The sequence below is a fragment of the Phocoena sinus genome, chromosome 12 (assembly GCF_008692025.1).
Source record: "Phocoena sinus isolate mPhoSin1 chromosome 12, mPhoSin1.pri, whole genome shotgun sequence".
NCBI lineage: Eukaryota > Metazoa > Chordata > Mammalia > Artiodactyla > Phocoenidae > Phocoena > Phocoena sinus.
The window spans coordinates 67,861,757-67,875,256 of record NC_045774.1 but is presented as its reverse complement, the minus strand read 5'-3'; the positions used below and the strand labels follow the sequence as shown (position 1 = coordinate 67,875,256).

Below are 13,500 nucleotides of genomic sequence, written 5' to 3'. Positions count from 1 at the left end.
ATGTAAAAGTAGAAAACTTTCTTTTTGAAAGGCAGCAGAATATGCCACCTCAAAATATGCCTCTTTGGCATAAGGATTATTTTGAGCTGATTATTTTTGAGAAAGAGCAGGCTCAAGAGAATCTCTGAAAACAGAGTAGAAATTACCCTTTTCTAGGCGAAATTTACGTTCTCTAAAAAGAAGGAAGGTTGACTCTAAATCACAAGAGAGTCTCAATGGAGAAGGCACTGACAAATCTGCAAAATAATCTTTACCCTTGTTTAAGTGCTTTTCCTATGACCTCCCATAACTGGCCTCCCTCCAATCCCCCTACAGCTTTCTTTTGTCTTTAGTTGAAGATAATATTTAAGGTGGTGACTTGGGCCAAATCAGGGAGTTACTTGGCTTGTTTTTCTTTTGTTCATCTGTGTATTACAAGGGGTTTCAGCCAAGAACTCATAAGGGTAGAGGGAAATTATTTTCCTCCCTATATTTTCTATTGTTAAAATTAAGAATCTAAGGTGAATTGAGGGCTTCCCTGGTGGTACAGTGGTTAAGAATCCACCTGTCAATGCAGGGGACATGGATTCAAGCCCTGGTCCAGGAAAATCCCACATGCCACAGAGCAATGAAGCCCGTGAGCCACAACTACTGAGCCTGCGCTCTAGAGCCTGTGAGCCACAACTACTGAAGCCCACGTGCCACAACTACTGAGCCCGCGTGCCTAGAGCCCGTGCTCCGCAATAAGAGAAGCCACGGCAATGAGAAGCCCACGCACCGCCACAAGAGAAGCCACCGCAATGAGCAGCCCACGCACCGCAACAAAGAGTAGCCCCCACTCGCTGCAACTAGAGAAGACCCACGCACAGCGATGAAGACCCAACGCAGCCAAATAAATAAATAAATTTATTTATTTTAAAAAAGTAAAGTGAATTGAGTTCTTGATATCTGATTGTATCAGCAACCCTTTGTAAAGAGTGAAATTTGGAGGAGGTGTGGGTAGGAGGTGGAGGATATCAAAAATAAAACTAGATAGTATCTTTTAAAACATTCCGTGACGTTTTCTGAAAAGTAAACTGGTAAACTGATTGGCACATATGTGCATCCAAAATGGAACCCCAGTGTGCTGCTTCATTCACTCACTCTTTGTGTTGAATCTTCAAATTGTCTAATGCTTGACACGCTCTCTGTACCACAGCTCTGCAAAAGCCAGCATTCGTGCAATAGGCCTCACAATGGAGAGGCTTATGAAGCTGATACTATTGTTACTGATCGCAAGTTCGTGTGCTGGATGCACAGTGAGGCCAAACAAGCCAAAACATTGGAGTTTGGAGCAGAGGAATGTTTATGGCAGGGCCAAGCAAGGAGAATGGGCGGCTCGTGCTCAAAAGACCCAAACTCCCTTATGGTTTTCAGGGAGGAGTTTTTAAAGGCAACATTTGGGGTGAGGGCTGTAGGGTGTGTGACTTTCTTCTGATTGGTTGGTGGGGAGGTGACAGGGTGGTGCTCCAGGAACCTTGTGCTCAGCCTGAAGTTACCATCCGCCACCTGGATGGGGGCCTTAGTTCCTATAGAAGGACTCTACTTATATCCCTTGAGGAGGAACTAGGACCCTGCTTTCTTGCTGTACTATTGTTTCTTGAGTGCTTTCCCTTTGTTTCTGCATTCCATCACTTCCCTGATCAGTAACTGTTTGAATCTGCCCTTTGGAATTCGCAGAAAGTCTAGGGGGCTGAAGCCTCTTTCCTCCAAATGAGAAACTGGAGACACAGGAAGGCTTTTGTGCCTGGGAGGGCTCCACAGGGTCCTGCTTTAAAATATTTATTCTTCCACATTTAAAAGTGTTTTTATTTTTTTTAATGGTTTTTTTTCTTGAGCACAAAAGTAATACATGATTGTTGTTTAATATTTAGAATATGAACAAAATACAAATCTCCTATAGTTCTACTGCTCAGAAATGGCCATGGCTAACATTCCAGTGTATTTACCTTTAGCCTTTGTTTAGAAAGCATAGGTATGTTATTAGGGTTGAAATTCTATTGTTTATACTTTTTTTATACTAAAAATATCTGCCATAAGCTAACTGGATTACTTGTTTTGGAAGCCACAGAGCTATTAATGACTTGTTTTTTGTTTGTTTGTTTGTTTTGCCACACCACAAGACGTGGGATCTTAGCTCCCTGACCAGAGATCAAACCCGTGCTGCCTGCAGTAGAAGCACAGAATCTTAACCACTGGACCACCGGGGAAGTTCCTGACTTATGTTGTTAAAAAGGAAATGACAGGCCCAAAATGGAGTCACTTGTGTTAAGCCACATGACAGCAAATCAAGATTCAATACCCAATCTAACTGTAGTTACGACCTCTTCCAGGAATGCATTCTGCACTGGTCAGTCGAATTTTCTGGTCAGCACCAATGAGGTAATCTTCCACATAGCCCCCTGCCATCCCAGTAGGTAGGTTATCTAAAACTGAAACAACCCACTCTTTTCCCCTTTCTGCCTATAAAAGCCTTCCATCTTGTACAACTCCTTGGAACTCCTTTTTATTTGTTAGATGGGATGCTGCCTGGTTCATGAATCCTTCAATAAAGTCAATTAGATCTTTAACTCAGTTGAATTCTGTTTTTTTAACAGTTTGAATTGATAAATTTTATATCAGTGTCTTCCTAGAGTATAATTCAAAATAAAAAAGACCTCGGAAAGCCATGTATTGACTTTATTGTAAACATTTTATTAATTACTTAGAATATTTCATGAGGTTTTGATTTTTCATTAAAAAAAAAACAAAAATAATGCTGCCATAGTTTTTCCTACTGTTTTCTTTTCCCCCCCAAGATTTCCCCTTTGTAATGGTTAATAAGAAAAATGGTACTAATTTGCTGGCTGGTATTAATGTTAGGAAATGTTGGTTATTATCAGGGGCACAAGTTTAAACTCTGGTTACCTAAACAAAAATGTCCGCCAGGAAGGAGTTCTTTGTTTTTTTCATGCCTCGCCTTACTGCATTGCAGGTCTAATAGCTTTGCTTTTGTCTACCATCTGGTGGCCAGCTGAGAGATCCAGGAGAGAAACTGCCTCTTCATTTTTTCTTTCTCAGTTTCTGCTATAGTTGAGATAATGTCTTCCCTGCTCATTCTATCTGAACAATTTTCTAATACTATATTCCAGAAGAAAATATTATGGAGAGACATCAAGTGAGTATACTTGAAACCAGTGGAGTGCTTACAATATTAGTGCAGTAGATTTCTTCCACCAGATGACCCCGTACCTCATTTTAAAAGATTTTCCCCATTAATAAGCAGAGAAGCATTTTCTAAACACAGTACTTAATAGTTGTTTGCAACATTATTAAAATGATTTTTATTGTGGCTTTCTTAAAAATGATGTCTTTTCTTGGAAACCTAATTTGCTACCATAGCTTTGAATTATCTGACATCTCCCAAATTACAGCTCTCGGTAGTAGGGATGAGGAAAAGGAAACCTGGTTAGTACTGTGCTTCTGCTTTATTTGCGTGGATTGCATTTCTTTGGTTTTTGTTTTTTTTTTCAAAATAAAGGTGCTTTTAAAATTAGCAACAAAAATGACAATACTCATATTATATCCCTTACTCCTTAGTTCTGAGGAACCAATGAGTTTGACACGAGATCTTTCATTTGCTAAACTTAGCTCTAAAGGAAACACCTGCAACTAAGATAAAACTGGTGTTCACGGGTGAAAGAAAGGTACTTCATGATGGGTCAGCAGAGAGCCCTACACAGCTGCATCTTCTCTCGCACCGAGTCCTCTCCTAATAGCTCTTCAGGCACTGTCCCTCTGCCACTCTGTCTGTGCCTTTTTTTCTTGTGTCCCCATATCCTGACACCCCGATTTGTCACTCTCTGGACCCCTTGTAGTCACTCGGTCAGCTACAAACCAGCCAGAATAGCTTAGAACTCTGCTCCCTACCTTCACAGATGTTTTGGTTTCTATTTATTGGGAAATTGCAAAACGACAAAAAATACTATGAGTTCAATACTTTTAAACAAACTTGTATTTTATTTACCACTATAGCATCCACAAACTTTCAAAAAATAATAGTTCATAGATGTGCAAAGCACACAGGATGCTCAGGGTGCACAGGAATTATGGGACTCAGAGTAATTCTGCAGCCACAGAGCATTTAGACAATATTATTAACGTCTTTAGAACAAACAACCCTACCTGCTTCCCATTAAAATTCACGTTACAATTATAGGCAAATTTTGAAAAATAACCAAATCATCCACTTCTAAAAAGTGGTCCTGGACTCCTGGACTTCCCCACAATGTATTCTTTTAGCACAAAATAACCAAAAAATTGCAGGTATGCCATACTCCGTCTGCCTTATAGCATCTTGTGAAAAAATAGCTGGGCCAGTCTGACTTCCCCAGAAGTTGAACTGGGCTTTAGGTGCAGATGTTCTTGAATGGAAGTATACACCATACATGCCAGGATAGAAAGCAAATTTTTCCCCAAAATATTGTTCTTCAGAAAAGAGAGTTGCCTTATATTTTTTTCTTTACTTTGTCCTTTTTGAACAAAGTACTCTTCAGGAAGACACCATCTCTTGAAAGGACCTCAAGGGATGGCAGTTTTCTATCTTATAAAGGTCAGCTAGCAAAATCAGGGGGAAACGGTGAAAACATATGTATTAATTATTCCTGAGGTTACGACCACGGAGAACAAGCACTGGAGATCATAATTAGTAAGCTTCTTACAAAGGTATTAGAAAAAGGAATACAAGACCTATTTGCGGAGATTGTGAATATGCAAGGGAAAAAAAACACTTGTCCCAATGTTTAACAAATGGTTCCTGAGATGCGGTAAAATCTCCACTGACAGCATCCTACTCAATTCAAAACCTGTTCTATCTTAAATAACTAGAAGGGAACTGTTAGATGACTCAAAATGTTGTTCCAGTGATGAAAGAGACCCTGCTGTAGCAGATCCCTGTGAAGAATTTGACTAAAATTATTTGAGTGAAGAAAAAGTAACTTTTCTAAATTAATACCATTTTGTATAATTTTTGATATTAAATGCAAGTATTTAAATATCTAAATGAATAGATGGTTTAAATAAAGTTTTAAATTGTTTCATTTACATCCATAAAAGTTCTACATTCAAATTGCAGATTAACTAATGTAGACTTTGAAATAAATCAAGTTGGAAAAGGACACCAATGCTTGAGACATATGTGTGTGTGTACATATGTGTCCGTGTGTGTGTACGTTTATGGAGGAGTGACAAAAGCTCTTCTAGGTGATTCCAATCCAGTGCTTCACCATTTCTCTTCCTATACCTTTTTTTTTTTTTGACTTAAATATTTTTTTAAATTTTGGAACTATTATAAATGCACAGGAAACAACAAAAGAATATACAGGGAGGTCCCAAACATCCTTTGTGAAGCCTCCCCCGTGTTAAGATCTTACATATATATAATACAATGTCAAAATCAGGAAATTGACATTGCTACAATGCATAGAACTTACTCAGACTTCACCAGTTATACAAGTACTGATTTGTGTTTGTGTTTGTAGTTCTATACAATTATATCACATGTGTAGCTCCACATAACTATAACCACAATAAAGATTCATTGCCAACAACTACAGGCCAATGTCTCCCAAATTGTAAGAATTGCCTAGGTGCTTGTTTTAAAATACAGATTCCCAGACAGACCTCTGCCCAGAGATTCCCACTCCAGAACACTGGGGTAGAGATGGCAATTTGCATCTTTAAGCACCCTAGATGATGCTTAAGATCAAGTAACTTTGAGAAACACTGGCCTGGAGCATTAAATGAAACAGTATAACGTGAATTGGTGGCAGTATTTCTTGCACATTATAAACCTGATCTCCTTCCTCTTCCACCAATATGGAAAGACATCCAGGCCTGGTCTCTCCCTGTCAGCGCCTTTACTGTTTGCTTCCCACGTAGGGGCAGTGAAAGCCTGTTACCAAGACCGCCTTATAGGGGTCTGGGAGAGTCTGGAGTTAGTTCCTGGTTACTATCTAGCTCGTGAAGGTGGAACACTGCAGGGGTGAGCTATCCATAGGCCAGAGGCAGAGAATTGGCAGCAGACAACAGCACTTAGGCAATCATGGAAACCGGAAGCAAACAGAAATAGCTTATAGGAATGGAATTCTTCGCAGTGATGGAGAGGGGTAGCATGGGAGAGCCTAGGTCTTAACTGCTCTACTGTACTTGGCCATTCAGGGAAAGGGCCTTAGTATTCTGACTCTCAGTTCTGGGGGACTAGAAAGATCCCCCTTGCCCCAGCAGCTTATTAGTACAGATTAATAAAGCAGGGAGGTCAAGGCCTGAGGCAGCTGGACACTAGTTAATGTCCCCCTTCCCCCCACCCCCATCCTGAGTGGAGGGAGCTAGATCAGCCCCCTTTCATGGGAAAGGGCCTTGTCCACCTGGTTCTTGGGAGTGTCCAAAGAGCACAAAAGGGCAAAACTCATGGATTCTTGATGCTGGATAAGACCGATGTCATCTGAATCAAAAAAGGACCCCTTAGAAGTTAAATATGAACTCATGAATCACTAAACTCCAAGTTAATTATTTATTATAGTCAAGGATAGAGTTTATAGTAAAAGATGATCCTCTAGAGACTGCAGCCCCCGGACGACAACCCAACATACAAAAACATCCAAGGGACGGCAGTGAAAAGTGAAACTGCTCTGGTCAACACAGCAGAAAGCCCTGATCAAATGAAAGAAAAATTCAAGAACTTTCTCAGAAGTTCCCTGTTTGGTAAGATCTTAAAATTAACACAGAGAGAAGGAAAATCTTTTAGGTTGGAAAGAAAATCCTCAGATATCTCTGATCTGGCCAGTGGGTTCCCTCTAGCAGTGCTTACAAATTGCAGGTCATGACCCATTAGTGGATTGTGAGATATTTTTTTATAAAGGAAATGAAAGAGAAAAATACTAGAATGCATTGCATGTAGAAAGAATAGTACTTCATGAGATTTTTTTTAAGTAATATTTGTAAGCATGAGGGTATAATAGTTTACATTGTGAATTGTGTTTATTGTTGCTCACAACAAAAAGTTAAAAATGGACTTCGTAAAGGGTTGACTCCTGCAGTTCTGTCCCAGGGCAGTTTTAAGCATCCATTCAAACATTGCTTTGGGTATGAGTTCACATGGTCATTCTGTTTGTTTTTTTTTTTTTAATTTTTATTGGAGTATATTTCCTTTATAATGTTGTATTAGTTTCTGCTGTACAGCAAAGTGAATCAGCAATACATATACATTACCCCCTCTTTTTAAGATTTCCTTCCCATTTAGGTCACCACAGAGTATTGAGTAGAGTTCCCTGTGCTATACAGTAGGTTCTCATTAGTTATCTATTTTATACATAGTATCAGTAGTGTATATATGTCAATCCCCATATGTACACTAATATGTATAAAATAGATAACTAATAAGAACCTGCTGTATAGCACAGGGAACTCTACTTCGTTATACAGTAGAAACTAACACAACATTGTAAAACAACTATACCCGAATTTAAAACAAGACAAAACAAAACAAAACACTGACCATAAAAAGTGAATATTCTTGTCTATTTTTCCATAAGTGTTATATAAAAATAAATTGAAATTTTTGAGAGAAAAAAAATAGTGTATGTATGTCAATCCCAATCTCCCAAATTCATCCCACCGCCCCCCATTCTGCTTTTTAAGATTGTTTGCCTTTTCAATATTGAATACCGAGGACCAGACTCCATCTCAGCTTTAAGTGTAAATCATTTATTGAAGCAAAAAAATGTAACATTCTATAAAGAAAGACTATTGACTGGTATTTACTGGATTAAAGATCTTGTTTCAGATTTTCTTTTTTATTTACTTGTTTTATTTGTTCACTTAATTTTAATCATTTTACTTATTTTATATATAATATAATTTAAATTTATTTATTTATTTTGGCCATCCCACATGGTTTGTGGGATCTTAGCTCCCAGACCAGGGATCAAACCTGGGCCCTCTGTAGTGAGAACTTGGAGTCCCAACCACTGGACCGCCAGGGAATTCCCTAAATTTATTTGTTTTCATGAAATTGAATTGTTCCTTGGAATAACATGATACAATCTGAAGTATTTTTTAAAGGATAACAGGGACCATTAAAGCCTATATTTTCACTTTACCCTGACAATTATAAAAAACTGCAAAGATACTGATGGTACAACTGAAACATAATCCCTGCCTGAACTGAACTTGAATTTTTGATAAAGGTAGATCTTCTGGAGGACCTACCAGGCCAAATTTGACACCTTTAAAAATATCATCCGGGGCTTCCCTGGTGGCGCAGTGGTTGAGAATCCGCCTGCCAATGCAGGGGACACGGGTTCGAGCCCTGGTCCGGGAAGATCCCATATGCCGCAGAGCAACTAAGCCCACACACCACAACTACTAAGCCTGTGTTCTAGAGCTCGCAAGCCACAACTGCTGAGCCTGCATGCCACAACTACTGAAACCCGCGTGCCTAGAGCCTGCACACCACAAGAGAAACCACTGCAACGAGAAGCCCGCGCACCACAACGAAGAGTAGCCCCCGCTCGCCACAACTAGAGGAAGCCCGCATGCAGCAATGAAGACCAAATGCAGCCATAAATAAATAAACAAATTAAAAAAAAAAAAATATATATATATATATATATCTCTATCATCTGGACAGTCCTCGCAGAGAGTCGCCGCGGTTTCTTGCTTCAACAGTGCTTGGATGGAACCCGGCGCTCTTCCCCAGCTCCGGCCTGCCGCTCAGAGCCAGCCCTCGCCACCACCTCACAGCGCCCTCTGACCGCCCCAAGGTCCCCGCCGCCGTTACAACCGCGCAGCCACCGCCACCGTTTCACCTCAGCCGCCCGCCATGACGACAGAGTCCCCCTCGCAGGTGCGCCAGAACTACCACCAGGGCTCGGAGGCCGCCATCAGCCGCCAGATCAACCTGGAGCTCTACGCCTCCTACGTCTACCTGTCCATGTCATACTCTTTTGACCGCGATGATGTGGCTTTGAAGAACTTTGCCAAATACTTTCTTCACCAATCTCGTGAGGAGAGGGAACATGCTGAGAAACTGATGAAGCTGCAGAACCAACGGGGTGGCCAAATCTTCCTTCAGGATATCAAGAAACCAGACCGTGATGACTGGGAGAATGGGCTGAATGCAATGGGATGTGCGATACACTTGGAAAAGTGTGAATCAGTCACTACTGGAACTGCACCAACTGGCCACGGAGAAAAATGACCGCCATTTGTGTGACTTCATTGAGACTCATTATCTGAATGAGCAGGTGAAATCCATTAAAGAATTGGGTGACCACGTAACCAACTTGCACACGATGGGGGCACCCGAATCTGGCATGGCACAGTATCTCTTTGACAAGCACACCCTGGGAAATAGTGATAATGAGAGCTAAGCCTTATGCTGGCTTCCCGTAGCCACAGGGGTGACTTCCCTGGTCACCAAGTCCTTTCCTTAGTACTTTTCCTTCAAATAAAGTAATTTGGTTACCCCCCCCCAAAAAATATATATATATATCATCCGGACTTCCCTGGTGGTCCAGTGGTTAGGACTCCACACTTTCACTGCAGGGGGCACAGGTTCAATCCCGGGTCAGGGAAGTTCCACATGCCACATGGTGAAGCCAGAAAAAAAACAAAACAAAACAAAAAACACCTCACTAAAAAAAATCATCCAACCTTTCAAAATTCTAAATGACTTCTTAAAAAGCTCTGCATTAGCCCTATTTCTTACCATCAGATTCTCTTCACATCTTCTTCATATCAATTTAGTAAGAGAATATAAACATCTACCTTGGACAGCACTCAGAGTTCCTGGTACAAACAGATGGAAAAGAGGAGTAACAGTAAAATAAACTTTTAAAAAATGGTTCTGAAGAACCTAGGGGCAGGACAGGAATAAAGACGCAGACGTAGAGAATGGACTTGAGGACACTGGGAGGGGGAAGGGTAAGCTGGGACAAAGTGAGAGAGTGGCATGGACATATATACACTACCAAATGTAAAATAGATAGCTAGTGGGAAGCAGCTGCATTGTACAGGGAGATCAGCTCGGTGCTTTGTGACCACCTAGAGGGGTGGGATGGGGAGGGTGGGAGGGAGACACAAGAGGGAAGAGATATGGGGATATATGTATATGTATAGCTGATTCACTTTGTTATAAAGCAGAAACTAACACACCATTGTAGAGCAATTATACTCCAATAAAGATGTTAAAATTTTTTTAATAAACTTTTTATTAAATCTAATTTTGGAAATAATATTGACTTCATATATGGATTAAGTTAGAAAAGTCTGAAAATTAAAGTAACACTTAAAACACATCTTTAAGATAATTCACCTCTTCTCTTAATTACAGGGAAAGGCACTACTACCTCAATAAACATTTCTACTTTCACAGCCTACCTCTTGTATTTAGTCACAGTAAATTAATAATACATTAAATAGAGCTATTGATCTGCTCTTGGTAGAACAACTCAACTTTTCAGATGCTTGTTATGACTCTCCATGGTCTTTGCCGGAGAGTGGTAAGATCCTATACAGCTGTGGTTACAAAACCTAACATCTACAGGATCTATCTAAAACTAGTTTTTTTTCTATTATTTTTAGATATTAAAATCCTTCCATCTTCATTGTCTGTCTTTGTGCTCTTTTACTAGCACGAGGTCTGGCATATAATAGATACCCTATCAATCACTGTTGAATGAAAGAAAATTATAATTTAACTCAGAAAATGGCTGATAAAGAAAGGACCGTGCTACTGGTCCAGCGCTGTTGAGGGAGAATGAACCAAGGCTGGAGAAGGGGGTCGGGACTGAGCAGGCAGGGTTTTGCAAACTCTTTTGAGGAGTATGACTGATACCTGTAGTGGAAACCTACGAAGGTGTCAAGCAAGTAAGTGATGTGGTCAGAAGTGAGGTTTAGATGGTCACTCTGGGTCTTGTGTGCAGAATGGAACGGATGGATGGCCAAGGCAGAGGGATACTAGTTAACAGGCCACTGAGATTCAGATTCGAGGAGAAGGTGGCTTAGACCAGGAGAGTGGAGGGGAGGTGGAGAGAAGAGATTCAGTAGACCTTTGTAAAGCTGAGCTGAAGGAACTGGATGATTGCTTGGAGGAGGTGTGCAGGAAGGGAGAGTCAAGAATGAGATCCAGGGCTTCCCTGGTGGCGCAGTGGTTAAGAATCCTCCTGCCAGTGCAGGGGACACGGGTTCGAGCCCTGGTCCAGGAGGATCCCACGTGCCGCAGAGCAGCTGGGCCCGTGCGTCACAACTACTGAAGCCCGCGCGCCGTGCTCCACGATAGGAGAAGTCACTACAATGAGAAGCCCGCGCACCGCAACGAAGACCCAAAGCAGCCAAAAATAAAAATAAATAAAATAAATTTTTAAAAAAAGAATGAGATCCGGGCAGTGTGCTCCGCTGTCCCGCAGATCTGTGTCTTGCTTTGACAGTGTTTGGATGGAACAGACCCAGGGACGCTCCTTGCTCCAGCCTCCCACCAGCCTCCAACCTTTACTTTCCAGTCGCAGCCTTTGGAATCAGCCACTCAGCTATTATTGGCCTCCGGGACGAGCCAACACCATTTTCTGAGCTTAGCTCCTTATTACCGATCAACCATGAGCTCCCAGATTCTTCAGAATTGTTCTACCGATGTGCTGTAGAGCACAGGGAACTCCACTTCACTGTACAGTAGAAACTAACACAACATTGTAAAACAACTATACCCTAAAAAAAAAAAAAAAAAGAACTGTTCTACCAAGGTGGAGGCCATCAGCAACGGCCCGGTCAACATACATCTGTGGGACCCCCGCACCTACCTCTCCCTGGGCTTCTATTTCCATGGCGACGATGTGGCTCTGGAGGGCGTGGGCCACTGTTTCCACGAACTGGCAGAGGAGGAGTGCGAGGGTGCACAGCATCTCTTAAAAATGCAAAACCAGTGCGATGGTCGCGCCCTCTTCCAGGACTTGTAGAATACTCACCAAGATGAGGGGGCTAAAACCCAGGACACTATGGAAGCCACCATTCTCTGGAAAAGAACCAGACCCAGGCACTTTTGGATCTGCATGCCCTGGGTTCTGCACATGCAGACCCCCACCTCTGTGACTTCCTGGAGAGCCACTTCCTGGATGAGCAGGTGAAACTCATCAAGAAGACGGGTGACCACCTGCCCGATCTCCGCAGGCTGGCTGGTCCCCAGGCTGGGCTGGGCGAGTCTCTCTTCGAAAGGCTCACCCTCCAGCATGACTAGGGGCCTCCGGAGCCCAGCAGCCTTTGAGGAGCCCCTCTGGTGTCAGGGCTTCTGCCTGAAGTCCGTCTCTGCATCCACTAGGCAGCTTTTTTTTTTTTTTTTTTTTTTTTTTAATTTATTTTTGGCTGCATTGGGTCTTCATCGCTGCTTGTGGGCTTTCTCTAGTTGCGGCTAGCGGGGGCTACTCTTCGTTGCGGTGCGCGGGCTTCTCATTGCGGTGGCTTCTCCTGTTGCGGAGCACAGGCTCTAGGCTCGCAGGCTCAGTAGTTGTGGCTCGCAGGGTCTAGAGCGCAGGCTCAGTTGTTGCGGTGCGTGGGCTTAGCTGCTCTGAGGTATGTGGGATCTTCCCAGACCAGGGCTCGAACCTGTGTCCTCTGCATTGGCAGGCGGATTCTTAACCACTGTGCCACCAGGGAAGCCCTAGGCAGCTTTTTAATCACCCTGGAGCCCTCTCTCAAGCCTTGGACCAAAATGGAAACAATAACTTTCTGCAGAAAAGAAAAAAAAAGAGACCCAAGTTTCTGGCAGGGACCCTAGGGAGGGTGGTCACGCCATCACAGGGAGAGAAGATTTAGCAAGAAGAAGCCAGTTCCATGTGGGACGTGTTAGATCTGAGGCCCCTCTTATAGGAGAGTCCAACAAAGGTATGCTAGCGGCAATTTTAAATATAGGTTTGAAGGATTAGGATTGAAATGTATCTTTTAGAATTTTAATCCAGATAAGTGTTTTAAGTTATTGTTACATATACTAAAAAATCAAGGTAAAGGTTGAATATAGCTAAGATCAAAGGTCTATTCTCTCTTGATTTTCTTACAGTTTGATATACTATTGCTTCTCAGAAAATCAGATGGCTTGGGGAATTCCCTGGCGGTCCAGTGGTTAGGACTCTGTGCTTTCACTGCCAGGGCCCAGGTTCAATCCCTGGTTGGGGATCCCGCAAACCGCGCAGCGGAGCCAAAGAAGAAAAAAAAAAAAAAAAAAGAAATCAAATGGCTACAAAAAGTATTTAAAATTTCTGATATTTAAATGCTGTTAATATTATTTTGGGCACTGGAGTTATTTAATGGATTAGGAAGAAAAACAGCATAATCTTTGTTGAGTTTCTCCTCCACGTGAAGCACATTAGCAGACGGCTCCTACTGATTCTTACGTAAGAAAAGGTATTTTAAACACCTCAGCACGTCAGCCTTCATGAGCCCATGCGGCAGAAACTC

The 13,500-nt window shown here is 42.0% G+C and overlaps 2 pseudogenes; both read left to right on the top strand.

The window, feature by feature from the left end:
• The first annotated feature begins 8,844 nt into the window (after positions 1-8,844).
• LOC116763772 lies at positions 8,845-9,450 on the top strand (annotated as a pseudogene).
• Positions 9,451-11,753: 2,303 nt separating this feature from the next.
• LOC116763774 lies at positions 11,754-12,348 on the top strand (annotated as a pseudogene).
• The last annotated feature ends 1,152 nt before the right edge of the window (positions 12,349-13,500 follow it).